Source organism: Ambystoma mexicanum, chromosome 9, assembly GCF_040938575.1.
Source record: "Ambystoma mexicanum isolate Mex_15411 chromosome 9, UKY_AmexF1_1, whole genome shotgun sequence".
Lineage (NCBI taxonomy): Eukaryota > Metazoa > Chordata > Amphibia > Caudata > Ambystomatidae > Ambystoma > Ambystoma mexicanum.
In genome coordinates this window covers 829797669-829811432 of record NC_090931.1, presented here as the reverse complement: position 1 = coordinate 829811432, position 13764 = coordinate 829797669, and the positions used below count along the sequence as shown (strand labels likewise).

Genomic DNA, 13764 nt, shown 5'->3' with positions numbered 1-13764 from the left:
AGAGTCCTTCTCCTCTTGTTTCCAGATCTCCTTCAAATGGATCTATTTCCATTTCTATTTCCTGTTAGTTAGTAAATTGGAATTTAAGATAGTCTCCTTCTGGGTTGTACCATAGACTCAAAGATGACACTCACACTTTGACCTTCCTTCACTCTGATGGGTTTAGTTTTAAAACAGCCAAGCCTCTGGAGTTTTCCTAAACGCGAGCATGCTCCTAATAGATTTGAATTTAGCTGATAAATCAAGGTCCAAATATCAGCACAAACAGGGACTATAATAAACTGGTGACCCTTAGAAAGACAATATCTTAAAATACTGACCAGCAAGAACACAGCATCTTTAGTAAAACAAACTGCCTTAACAAAAATAACAAAAACTGAACAATTCAGGCCGAACAAAAGTGCACAACCAAACGACAGACTTTCAAAAGAAAGCCTTTAAAAACATACAGAAAAGCTGACTCAAGCCAGATCTTAAGTGACACTCGTGCGATCTTTTGGAAATTCTGCATCAAAAGCATAGTACTCTATCTAAAGCAGTACAGAAACTCCATTGAGTATTGCTTTGACAGAAGTGATTAGCTGTTCATATGAATAAAATAATCTTATTAAAACAAAATGGAAATTCGATTAACTTTCCCCCTGGCAGTTTTCATGATTGTGTACCGATGAGGGTATAGTCTATTTACAAATTGTCATCGAGATGACAATCACCCTGCAAAAACAGATGTTTTATGCTAAAGAAATGGCAATTAAGAGGTCCCAAATACTTAAACACTTTGCTTGAGTTTAAAACGTACCAACATAACTTTCCCATGTGAAGTCACCAGCAGTGAAACAAAAAAATATGAGGTCGCTAAATTCAAATGAATTCCTGAAACAAACTTCAAAGTGTAGAATTTCTCTGTATCCCATTAGTAACACATGATTATTCCTGCATAGAACACCCATCTAGAATAAGATTTTAAAAGATTTAATGAAAGCGGGACAAGGAAGCTTCTTATTGCTGTACTTAAAATGAGATCGGTCATACTCTTTCAATTAATGTCACCTTACAATAACTACTGAATATTTAGTGGGGTCCACTCAACACTCGCAAGCTTGCATTAACTTTCCTACATAATGTCCAACAAACTAGGCTACTCTGATCAAATGCAGAACAACTCTATCCTCACCTCAAAACGTCTATAGTAGTTTGTAAGAGTGTGCAATTGACGACCCAAAACCTGCTAACTATGATCTGAAACAGCATCAACATCCTAGATAATTCAGACATTATCAATTCAAAAGAGAGACAATACTTGCACCAAATGTGTTCCCTCAAAACATTGGTAAACAATCTACTACTATGTTTACATACTCATCTATTAAAATGACTTATCCACCCAACCCAAACATTTAAATGCAAATAAAGATGCGTTAGCCATCAGCTCCTTTAGAACTGTAGCCAGGCCCATTGTTCAGTTGAATCGAACAAGTTACTTACCAACTGGTAACATTCTTTTGATTGGATGTTCCTCCAACGTATTCCTCATCTTAGATGTATTCCATCCACCTTCAGCTGCTTCGGAAAAAGTTTTCGGCAGAGGGCGCCGTGCGTCGAGTCGATGGTCCCTCGAAGGCCTCCGTCGAGGGTAATGTCATCGGGTGTATAAGTAGGACGCGCTGCGCCTGTTGACCTCAGTTCTGTTTTTCCCCCTTCATTATTGTTTTTCACTGTGTAGATTGTGCCGGCAGACAGGTATTTGCCTTGCAAGAGCTTTGGAGTGGTAATAACCCGGAAAAATCTACAGAGGGGTAGGCTGGGAGGGCGATGAGGAATACGTTGGAGGAACATCCAATCGAAAGAACGTTACCAGTTGGTAAGTAACTTGTTCTTCGAGTGGATTGTGTCCTCCAACGTATTCCTGACCTTAGATAGACTCCAAAAGCAGTATGGACAATTTCTCTGGAGGAGGGGTTAGATTTTTCGATGCCCTTAAATGGCTGAATAGAGTACTGCTTTACCCAAAATCAGCTCCTTAGACTGGGAAGCATCCAGGCTATAGATTTTTGAAAAGGTATGCAGCGAAGATCAGTTGCTGCTTCACAAATGGACCTTATAGGAACACCTCTTTGTAGGGCTGTCGAAGAGGCAATGCCTCTGGTGGAATGAGCCCTTAGACCTTCCGGTGGATCGTTTAGTGCTAATCTGTAGCATTCTGAAATGCAAAGCACAATCCACCGTGATATTGTTTGCTTTGTCACCGATTGACCCAATTTCCTTCCTGTGTAGCTGATAAACAGTCGATTGTCCACTCTGAGCTTGAAAAGCCTAGAGATGTAAAAGCTTAAAGCTCTTTTTGGATCCAATCTGTGTAATCTTTCCTCCTCCTTACTAGGATGAGGTCGAAGATAGAATGCGGGGAAAACAATTTTCTGACTTAAATGAAAATCAGATACCACTTTAGGGAAAAATGAGGGTTTAACCTTCAACACAACTCTTGTCCTTATGGAACACAGTATAGGGTGGCCCGAAGACAGTGCCTGCAATTCACTCACTCTTCTTGCAGATGTTAAAGCAACTAGGAAAGCAGTTTTCCATGAAAGTAATCTTAATGGACAAGTGTGCAAAGGCTCAAAAGGAGCGCACATTAAGAATTTTAGGACCCGATTGAGATCCCAGATTGGCACTTGAAATGGGTATGGAGGAAACATATTAGTGAGCCCTAAGGGCGCTTGAAGATGGAAAGCGCCGCAAGATAACCTTTAAGGGTTCCAACATTTAGACCTCTATGTGCTAGAGACAGAAGGAAGGATAGTACTTCCGGAATAGAACATAGAAAAGGATCAACATTCTTTTCTCTGCACCAGTTGCAAAACATTTTCCAACGGCAACGTTATAGAGACTTTGTTGCTGGCCTGCTTGCTGAAAGCAACACCTACACGACATCATCTGGAAGGTCCCAATCCTTGTATCTCAGCCTTTTAGATACCAATCGTGAAGGTTGAGCGTTTTGACCTCTGGATGGAGAACCTGACCCTCCATTTGTGAGAGAAGGTTCTCTCTCTGACGAAGACGTACTGGGGGACAGATGGACATGTCTAGAAGGTCCGGGTACCACGTTCTACTGGCCCAATCTGGGGCAATTAGGATCATGCGGTTCCTGAAGCGTCTCAGTCTCCTGATGACCTGAGGAATGACGGGAATCGGAGGAAACGCATATAATAGTGGAAAATTCCACTCCACGTCGAACGCGTCCCCCGGGGCTCCTCTCGGGGGAAATTCCCTTGAGCAATACTTTTTGCACTTCCGGTTGATTCTGGTCACAAATAGGTCCACTTGAGGGGTTTCCCAAAGGCCAAAGATCTCTTGAATGACTTCCTGAGCCAGTTCCCATTCATGGTACACTGTGCTCTGCCTGCCGTCATATTCTCCTCCCTGGCTAGATGAACTGCCGTTAAAGAGATTCCTTCTTGAATTGCCCAATACCAGAGCTGCATTGCTTCTCTGCACAGAGGTAGTGACCCTACACCTCCTCTTTTGTTTAGATAATGCATGGCCACTGTGTTGTCCGTCATTATCAGGACATTTTATTCCCCTGACAGATGGCAGGAAAGCTTTCAGCGCTAGTCTGATTGCTCTCAGCTCTAAAAGGTTGATGTGTAGTTTGGACTCCGATGGAGACCAACAACCACTGATTGTCAGATCGTTGGCATGAGATCCCCACCCCATGAGTGAGGCGTCCGTCACTACTGTGATCTCCAGCCATGGCTGCCAAAAAAGTTCTCCCTGAACAAGTCCACCATAGAAGATCTTGTCGAACTTTGTTCGGAATCTGGAGAAGATCCGTCATTTGACCTGAGAACGGGGACCATTGAGTCTTTAGAGCCCATTGAAGGGATCTCATTCTCAGATGTGCCTCCGGCACCAGGAAGATGCAGGATGCCATGAGGCAGAGTAACCTTAAGTCGTCGTAGGCCTGAAGATTTTGGGCATTTTTGAATTTGGAAACCATCTGAAGAATGTCTTGAGCCCTCGACCTGGGAGGCGAGCTCTTTCCCAGGGATGTGTCTAATACAGCTCTATATATTGGAGCCGTTGAGGTGGTGTCATTTGTGACTTCTTGAAATTGAGGGAGAAGCCCAGTCTTTGGAGGAAATGGCAGGTGACTTTCAGGTGATCCAGTGCCCGGTCGGCAGACCGTGCTCTGATCAACCAATCGTCCAGGTAGGGGTAGACGTGAATCGCCCCTCTCCTGAGGTGCGCTGCCACCACTACCATCAGTTTGGTGAAGACCCTCGGGCGGAGGTCAATCCGAATGGCAGGACTCGAAACTGATAGTGTGAGTCGCCAACCACGAACCTCAGGTATTTTCTGTGCTTGAGATGAATCGGCACATGAAAATAGGCATCCTGGAGGTCCAATGATACCAACCAATCCTGGAGTTGAAGGGCCTGAAGGATCTGAGAAAGGGTAACCATCTTGAACTTGTCCTTCCTGAGAAACTTGTTCAAGCTTCTTAAGTCCAGGATGGGTCTCAGTCCTCCGTCCTTTTTGGGGATCAAAAAATACAGGGAGTACCATCCCTTGTTCCTCTCCGCTGCAGGTACTGGTTCTATAGCACCTTTCTGCAGCAGGGTTAGAACTTCCTGCTGTAGGAGTGAGTCTGAAAACTTCAAAGGGTGTCTCCTTGGTGGACTGCTTTGAGGTTGCGTTAGAAAAGGAAGGCAATAATCTTGAGCCATCATTCTAGAGCCCAAACATCTGAAGTAATGGCTCGCCATTCTTGCAGATACTGTGACAGCCTGACTCCTACAGGTGTCTTGTGATGCAAGTCCTCAAAGTGATTTTGTGGCAGTTGCTGCAGCCGCTGATGGCAGAGAGGCTGTAGCTGGAGCTGGCTTTGCATGTTTTCCTCGTCCATCGCAAGTGGCCTTTCTCTGGCCCCTTTGCCTGGCCATTCCTCTCGCCTTTCCATATGAGGAGTAGTAACGATAGGATCGTCCCCTCCAAGATTGACCTGGTGCACGAAAAGGCCGAGGTTGCCTAATAGCAGCTCCCAAAGACTTGGCAGCCGCTTTTGAGGTCTGCATCCTCTCAAGGCTCACATCAGCCTTGCTGCCAAAAAGGTGAGACCCATCAAAGGACATGTTCAGAAGATGGTTCTGTACGTCTGGTGCGAAGCCCGACTTCCGTAACCACATAAATCTGCGCATTACCGTGCTAGTGCCCATGGACCTGCTCACACTATCTACAGTATCCAATCCAGATTCAAGGGATTCCTGCATAGCCTCTTTCCCATCTCTAACGATGGTAAGGAACCCTTCCCTTTCGTCCCCTTCTGGTATATGCTCCGCCGCCATCGCAATGCACTCCCACAGAGTGTATGAAAACTTTGCCAAGGCACATGTGGAGCTGGCTGATTTTAACGCCATACTCCCAGCTGAAAATACCTTCCATGTCCAGCCATCCACACGCTTATCGTCCCTGTCCAGAGGGATAGAAGGGTACGCCAGTTTGTTAGAAGCTGTGGCTGCCTGTATGAACAAACTCTCGGGAGTGGGATGTTTAGACAGATGGCCGGGGTCACTACTGGCAGGGCGGTATTTTGAAGTGAGGGATTTATTCACTGGCGGAATAGAATCCGGAGTCACCCAATTTTTTGGCCACCCTATTTTGCAAGGCTACGTGAAATGGTAGTATTGGGTCTTCAGTAGCACCATGATCCAATATGTCCGTTAGATCATCTTGGACGAATTAGGCTGAGGTCTGGCCCATCCTAAATAATCTATCACCTTTGCCATTAGCTGACGGTATGATGGACTGGTATGTTCTCCTGGTTCTGGCCTACCAAAGTAATTTTCAGGAGATGTATCAATACCACTTGCATTGTGTAGTGATTCAACCAAATCCTTCATCCTGCTTTCTTCTGAAATCAGACATTCTGGGACATTTGGGGTGCCATATTCCAACCCAAAAGATACATTTGCCTCCTCAGATTTCTCCTGTTCCTCAAAAATTGAGGTCAGGGACTTGAACTCCTTCCTAGGAAAATCTTTTCTGGGAGAGGTGGAGGAGGAGTATTAATGGGTCCAGAAGGCATTACAGGTCTTGTAGCCTTCTCTTTTCCTTTTTCAGGTTGATTTGGCCGAAATGGAGCTTTCGGCGTCGAGGGCTTCGGGGTCGACGTCGACAAAGGCGTTAATGGCGTCGACGTAATACCAGTCGTCGACGGCTTCGAGGGCGTCGAGGCACTCTTTGAAGACTTGCCCTTCGAGGTGTGTTCGGTCTCGGACGGCGTTGGTGACCTCGAGCGGTGAACTCGACTCGAGTGGCTTTTCTCGCTCTGTGTCCTAGAGGGTTCTCTATCCTTCCTCTTTCGATCAACCGGGCTCGAGGGCGCGCAAGTGTCAGAGCAATGACGCTCCCAGCTGGCTTCCAATGAAGGCGCGGACTGAGGCATCGCTTTCTCGAACACCTCCATCATTTTGACCCTGAATGCTTCCCATTCTTCGGATGACGAATGTTTAGTGGGACATTTCATCCTTTTTGGGGATTCGTCAGAGGACGAGGTGGAGGGGGACCTGTGGCGTCGTTTCTTTGATTTTTTCGTCGAAGACGAGTGATGGGAATCGCTTCGGGACCTGGACTGATGCCTTTCGTGTCGAGGAGATTTCTACTCACGGGACCTTGACTCGACGCTAGAGGCTTTACTGTCGGATTTACGACCTACCTGTAGTTTTCCCCTCCTCTCTCGCAAGGCCTTCCCCGTCATCACCCAACACTTTGTACAGGCCTCCATGTCGTGTCCTTCTCCGAGGCACCACAAACACTCTTGGTGCGGGTCTGTGATCAACATTTTTGAACCGCATGACTTGCACTTTTTGAAACCCGATGGCGTGGTCGCCGTCAATGACGAGGACATATTCGTTATATTTCATGCTATTCTCATAGAACTCGAGGCGTGCCGAATCTCCGAAGCAACGTGTACTGTGGAAAAACGGAACTGAGGCCAACGGGCGCTGCATGTGCTACTTATACACCCGATGACGTCACCCTCGACGGAGGCCTTCGAGGGACCATCGACTCGACGACATCGACGCACGGCGCCCTCTGCCAAATTTTTTTTCCAAAGCATTCTGAAGCTGGATGGAATACATCCAAGATGAGGAATATGTTGGAGGACACAATCCACTCGAAATTCCATTACTGAGCACTTCATGCTGGCAGAAAAGAGATGCCATCAAACATTGGCAAATTGGCCAAGGACATTCAGTTTTTGTCATTGTAAGGAGAGTTTATAAGTAAAGTGTAGCACTGTCCAATATTTTATGTAAGTGTGCATATTATTTTCTCTTGTGCCCCCTAAAGTGGCTCTGAAAATAGTGGTAACTACCGTAACTAAAATTTGTGTATACACTCAATGGCAAGAGACGTTTTCAGATTGTTCCTGCTATACTTCAAGTCCTTGGGAACAGTGGACCTAGATCGCTGCTTGACAAAAGACCAACACTGTCCACTGTAGCCTCCTCTGGCATATGCCCTGAGCTCCATCAAGGATACCCTGAACCTGGTGTGACTTCTGGGTTGTCCCATTCTCAAACAGTGACAGTATTGCACCTCCGAGAACAAATGGCCACAACAATGTCTGACATACTCAACCCATCTTGAAACGTGCACCAGGCATTCCAAAAAGCATGACTATGCACCAGGCATTCCAAAAAGCATGACTTCTGGCTGGTGCATGACAACTGGGTTTTGACCCTCTTAGTGGTGGGCACTTCGAGCCCAACACTCCAGCTCTGTCTGGAAGAGTATCTTAAGGACATGTGAAATAGTAGGACCTGTAAAATGGTGTACAGTGACTATGCAAGGTCAATGCAGAGTTACTGAGTACTTTAGCAGTCCTATTCAGGTTGTTTAGTGCAAGTGCATATAGGTCAAGGGACTGTGAGAAGAATTAGCAGCAGTTTTCCTCCAGGGATTACCCCCTATGGAGCTGGTACTTGGAAGTCTTAGCCTTTAGAGGGAATGATTCTAGGTTTTCGAGCAGAAGCGTGCTTTTCTATTTTTTAGACTACCCTTTAACAAGAAAAGAGGGGGGTCAGGTATACATAGAAAAATAAGGAGGGATTATGGCAGGAAAACTGTTTAAACCAGGGATAGATTAACTTGTTCCTTGATAGCATTTCACTTTTTCTGTAAGAGTGTAAGTGCACTGGGCATCTCTCAAATGTTTCCAGCTATGTATCTCAAATTATTTATGTTGCATGGTCAAAGAGCATATTTGCACATATGCAACATAATTTTACATATTGCATAAACAGTGATTGACACATTACATCAATATACCGTACTTACAAATGATGTGCCCAAAATATGAGGTGCACCATTTTTGTTGTTTAAATTAAATTTCATTTTATTTCCATTACAGATTCAGTATTTGCCGAGTTAATTTTCAATTAATAAAAGGTTTACTATGTAAAAGAAAGGATGTCAGATATATAAATATGGCACTAATTTGAACCTAAGAAGTAAATATGCTTTTATACAAAGCTGGAAATGTATTCAGACAGACCCACACACCTGTAAACTTACACACGTCTAGAATGTAATATGTTATAGGATAAAGGATCAGTCATTAGCCTCAGGTCTAAAAAGTGTTTCCAGCAGGGTCTCTCTTTTCTTTAAAGCTATGATAATTTCAGCAAACCCATGTATTCCTGTACGAATTGACATGGCTCACTTAATACAGAGAGGCTTTAGGAAGGGTTTATGAATGACCCTATACAATTTGAACTTGCAATTGATCCATCCCACAAAGTAGAAGACAAGTCGTCCTTAAATCTGGTGACATTTGGTAAATAAATCTGGGAATAATTCTACATAGTAATCGGCCACACATGTGACTACTCTTGTCACATGTCTTTCTGAAATGTCATTGCTGCTTAAGATGGAGCCATGAATGAGTGAAGTAGTTTGATAGGATGAACAAATTAAGTGTACTGCAAAATGTATCAACGACCTGCGCAATAGCCCATCTATCCAGTTTGGGGCAATTATTTCTTGAGGATGGGTCACCTGACTCTGGAAAGGGCAGGTTCAGGGATATATAGACATTTTAGGATGCAACATATCCTGCAGGTTTCACCCATTATCTAATAAAGATTGCTCAAAATAAATATGTTAGCAAGAACTATGAGAATTAAAGTCATAACCACTTTGAGACTCCTCCTAAAACCACCACTTACAGCAGGATTCTGTCACAGAACTTCAGCAATCCTGTTTTTACCAGGAAACAATCTGTGGTAGGAGGAAGATGGAAGAGTTTGAACTTTTATCTTCAAACTAAGCCCTCATTCTAAACCACACAACTAAGATGGTGTTCACATGTATAGTGCAGAAGTGTCTACATCTTTTCTAGCTGAATGTTATAAAGCCCTCTCTCTGTGACATTATTCATGTCCAGGAATAGGGTGAACTTGCAGTAGAGCTCAGGATTCCTTATGCACAGTTTTGTGTGGCTGTTGTGCATCACCTGGCAGCACATATTGCACCTTATGGCCTGCATTTTTACATTCATCCTAAAATGCTGCACAATTCTGGTCATGTTTCCTTGCGATAACATATTGGACATAGAATAATTTTGTAAAGCTCTGTGGAAACAACAGATTGTGTTCTCTGAAGACTTATGGACAAGGGATTCCGAGCCATTTGAGTTGGGCTACTGACCCATGAAATGCCTCTATTCATTATCAATAAAGATTTTTCTTGTCTCACAACTAAACACATTCTATTTTTATTTTGTTTATTTGTAAAGCACACCAAGCCCTTAGGGATCTGGGCGTATTTCTAAGGTTACAATGTTTCATAATTACATTAAAAGCTTGCAGGCTTGCATATATATATATATATATATATATATATATATATATATATCCACTAATCAATAATTATATAGTACGGAGGAATTTTCAATAGGCAACTGAACAAGAGCTTTAGGTAGTGAGCAGATTTACATTCAACATATGTACAAGATAGAGAGTGGATTTCGCATGTGATGGGCATAGCCGTCATGGTGGGTGAGCTATTGTACTTGCGTTAGCAGCCAGATTTTGACTGTTTCTAAAGGAGTGATAGGACGGTTCAGATCTGAGTGAGATAGGTAAAATGGAGAGAATTTAAATTGTTAGGTCTACAATTTAGATAAATGGCAGAGCTTCTAATATCCTTGACAACGTTGGCGGTTACTGGATATGGACACCACTATTCCAATGGTTTACATTTAGGCTTGCCAGCTTACATCATATTTAGTTTCCAGCCGATCATGAGTTCACTGACACTTTTGGTAAAACGGATAAAAGGCAAACAGCCATCAAAATAGTCTTGATCAGAATACAGTGATCTCTTTCTCTGAAAAGGATTCCATACAAAGTCTTTTGCATGGTTCAAAAAGAATTCCATGACTTGGCCCTGCGATTTGTGCGGAAAATCTGTATTAAGTTGCAATTAGAATGTTGACATCCAAAACAGAGGGGGGTCTGGGAAACACTCTACCAGCACGAACACAGCCCATTGACTTTTTCTTGGGTGGATGGCCCCTGGGAGTGTCTCAACCAAATGTTTAGCACACTGTTCTTTTCACAGAGAAGACATTTCCCCGCATATCAGTCTTTGTGCTGCCCAGGGGCAGTCCAGCAACGAAATGCTAGGCAATTCTCCTCTGAACAAGAGTACCACAGCAACCCCATACAGGTTTTTCAGCCTAGTTGGGTTTCATCAGTGAGGTGAAGCTGTGTCTCTAAGAGCAGTGAGCAAGGGGTCCACGTCTGGATTCCCCATGTAACTTAGGGTGAGACCCAAAGTTACTTAGTATGCAAAACAGAGGGGGGTCTGGGAAACTCTCTACCAGCACAAACACAGCCCATTGACTTGTTCCTGGGTGGATGGCCCCTGGGCGAGTCTCAACCAAGGCCCCTCACTACAAGCTGGGTGCAAAGGGATACCGGGCACCGGTAATGACACCAGTGCCGGTAATCCCTTTGCACCCTATTCCGAGGTCCCTTTGCGGGTCCTTCCTTACCGCCTGGTTTTAGCAGACGTTAAGGACGAGACCCGCAAAGGGATAATGGGGTCAATAACGGTACCGTGATTTACGGTACCGTTATTGCCACCTTCCCATTGAGCCCTATGGGGGCTCGAATGGGAATGGGGAATGACTTTTCAAATGGGGACTTACCGGTCCCGCAATGGTCAGAATAGACCAGTAAGTCCTCATACCACCAAGTCGGTGGCGGTACCAGTATTGGTGCTAGTCATGGCGCTATTAGCGCCATGACTAGCACCAACCTCGGAATGAGGGCCCAAGTCTTTAGCTCACTGTTCTTTTCACAGAGAAGAAATTTAACACCGTTGAGAAGGGTGTTAAGAGTTTTTGCCCAACACTCTGGGGAGAGCTGTCGAACCATCTAACTTAATTTTAAAACAGAATTCCACCCAAAAGGAAAGATCAGATTTTCTAATGGTAGCTGTAGCAGAGCAGTCAGGCTTGTTGAAGGGAGGGAAGAAGGCTGCCAGTGAAGTGCAGGTATTCTCAATCACTCCCAAAGAAAACCCTACACTGGCATACTAAAAAATATACAATTGTTAGGTCACACTTTGAATCTCTCTGTTAAACCTAACATACAGAAAAGCATAGTTGCTGTATAAAAACAGCAACGATCAGTTACATTCCAACCCATTCCTACGAATAAAATGTAAGTCCACTATATGGTGATAGAGAGTATACAAGTAGTTTGAGGGTGGGAAGAGAAGGGACATCTAGACAATCAACAAATATTGATATCGTGATTTTAGGGACCCAAGATGCAACAGAGTAAATAGTCACATGATTTCTCCTATACTATATAGTAAAAGTAAGTACCCAAGAATGTCACTAAGTATTTTCAGTGGTGATAAAAAGGGCAACAATAAGAATCAATGTGATATAGTCTGTAAACAAACCCGAGGTTATGGAGAAAAGCAAGTTATGTCCCAGTTCTACTGAACAAGTGCAGAGAAGGCAGCAACCTACCTGAGGGAATGCCAGAGGAGACCCTCAAGAAGAATTCCAGTGCCAGATATGACACCCAGGTTAATGCCTGGATCAACAACAACCCAAATGACACAAAAGAAGAACAATCAGCGTCCTAGAGTGGGACCCTAAGTTAGGAGTGAAATACAATGTGAAGATTGCTCAAGCAAGACAAAGGAATGTGGCCAAGTAGATTCAGAATGCTCGGTGGACAGGACAGCTAGACCACAGAAAATGGTCCCACAACAGAAACAGTAGAGGCACCCAAGACGACCCAAACAAACAGAGGGGGGTGATGGTGTCCCACAATCCTTATGGAAGGCAGCAGCTTCATACTCCAAAGACACAAAACCAATGTGGTCAAAAGTAAAAGCCACAGTAAAACATACCCAGCAAGACGATCTCAGGCCAACCAATGTGATGTGAAAACCGTCAATGTGGAGGAACAGGAGGAGGATGAGGACAACCCAGCAAGAAAGTCCAGAAGTCAAGGATAGAAGCCAAAGCTAAGGGTGTTGGACACAAGCCCAACCAGTATGGCCAAGCTTAGTCTTAAATTGCAGCAGCTTGTTGGTGAAAAATCCTCCAGCAGGTAATTAAATCTGCACAGTTCAGCAAAACTGTAGGAAAACTCAAGCAGAACTGACAAGGGTTCCCCCTAGTTATTCCCATAAACTCATGGGCAGGCTCAACATCACTCTCTAATCACAGAACGGAGAGCACAGGTTTGCAGAACTGCCATTTTAGGCCTTCCTTGTAGTTTTGCTAAACTCAGAAATGCCTCAAAAACGAAATTGCTGACTTGGGCTATTAATGTAGTAAATTGGTTTGCACCCCTGATGAAGCCAAACCTGAAGTATGGATGCCACTAGCCTACTTCCTAAAACAAATTAAGGGTGATAAAATCACCCCAGGGCCACAATGTGTCCCTCCCCCACCAGTATCAGTCCTTGGACATCTGCTCTTTACCCTCTTAAACTCTGCCCAGGGCACTCTTCTCTCGCCCTTTGGCTTTCATCAACACCTTTTTGCTGAGGACACTCACATTTTTTTCCTTCCTTTCCCTCATTCACCCCAGCCATCCCAGAACGGATTACGAACTGTCTCATTGCAATTCGTCACTGGATGGCTTTCTGTTGCCTCATGCTGAACGCTTCAAAAATGGAAGTCATCTTTCTGCGGGCTTCCAATGCTATCTCTACTTTCCCCTCTCCCATCACTTTCCCGCCTGACCTTCTTGCTCCCTCACTCAAGACTCACAATCTTGAGGTCCTCTTTTATAGCGACCTTCGTCTGCACCAATTCATCACTACCACTGCTGCTGGTATTACCCTCAACATTCTGAAAAGGTGTCTGTTTCTTACTAAAAACGCTACAGACTTGTACTAAGAGTGGAGCATTGTTCTGTCTCAGTTGTATGGTTTTGTGAAGCCTTTAGTTGGACTTCAGAAAAACTGTCCTAACACTGGTATCTTCCCAGAACCCTTCAAAGTAGTGCATGTCAAACCCCTTCTGAAAAAAGCGTGCCTCGACCCCATCTAGCCAATCAATTTCAGGCCCATCTAAAACACTTGATTCTTGGTGAAACTCCTCAGCCGCTCTGCTTACTCTCAGCTCAACCTCTTTGGGCGTGGTCTAGTAGGTTGTTGGATTCTGCAATCAGGCTTGCGGCTATGCCATGCAACAGAAACCACACTGATCTTGATCTG

The 13764-nt window shown here is 44.3% G+C and overlaps 1 protein-coding gene across 10 annotated transcripts in view; it reads right to left on the bottom strand.

Annotated features, from left to right (window-relative positions):
- Positions 1-13764, bottom strand: part of ADARB1 (adenosine deaminase RNA specific B1) — a 1064814-nt gene that overhangs the window by 102450 nt on the left and 948600 nt on the right. The gene's annotated exons all lie outside the window — the stretch shown is intronic.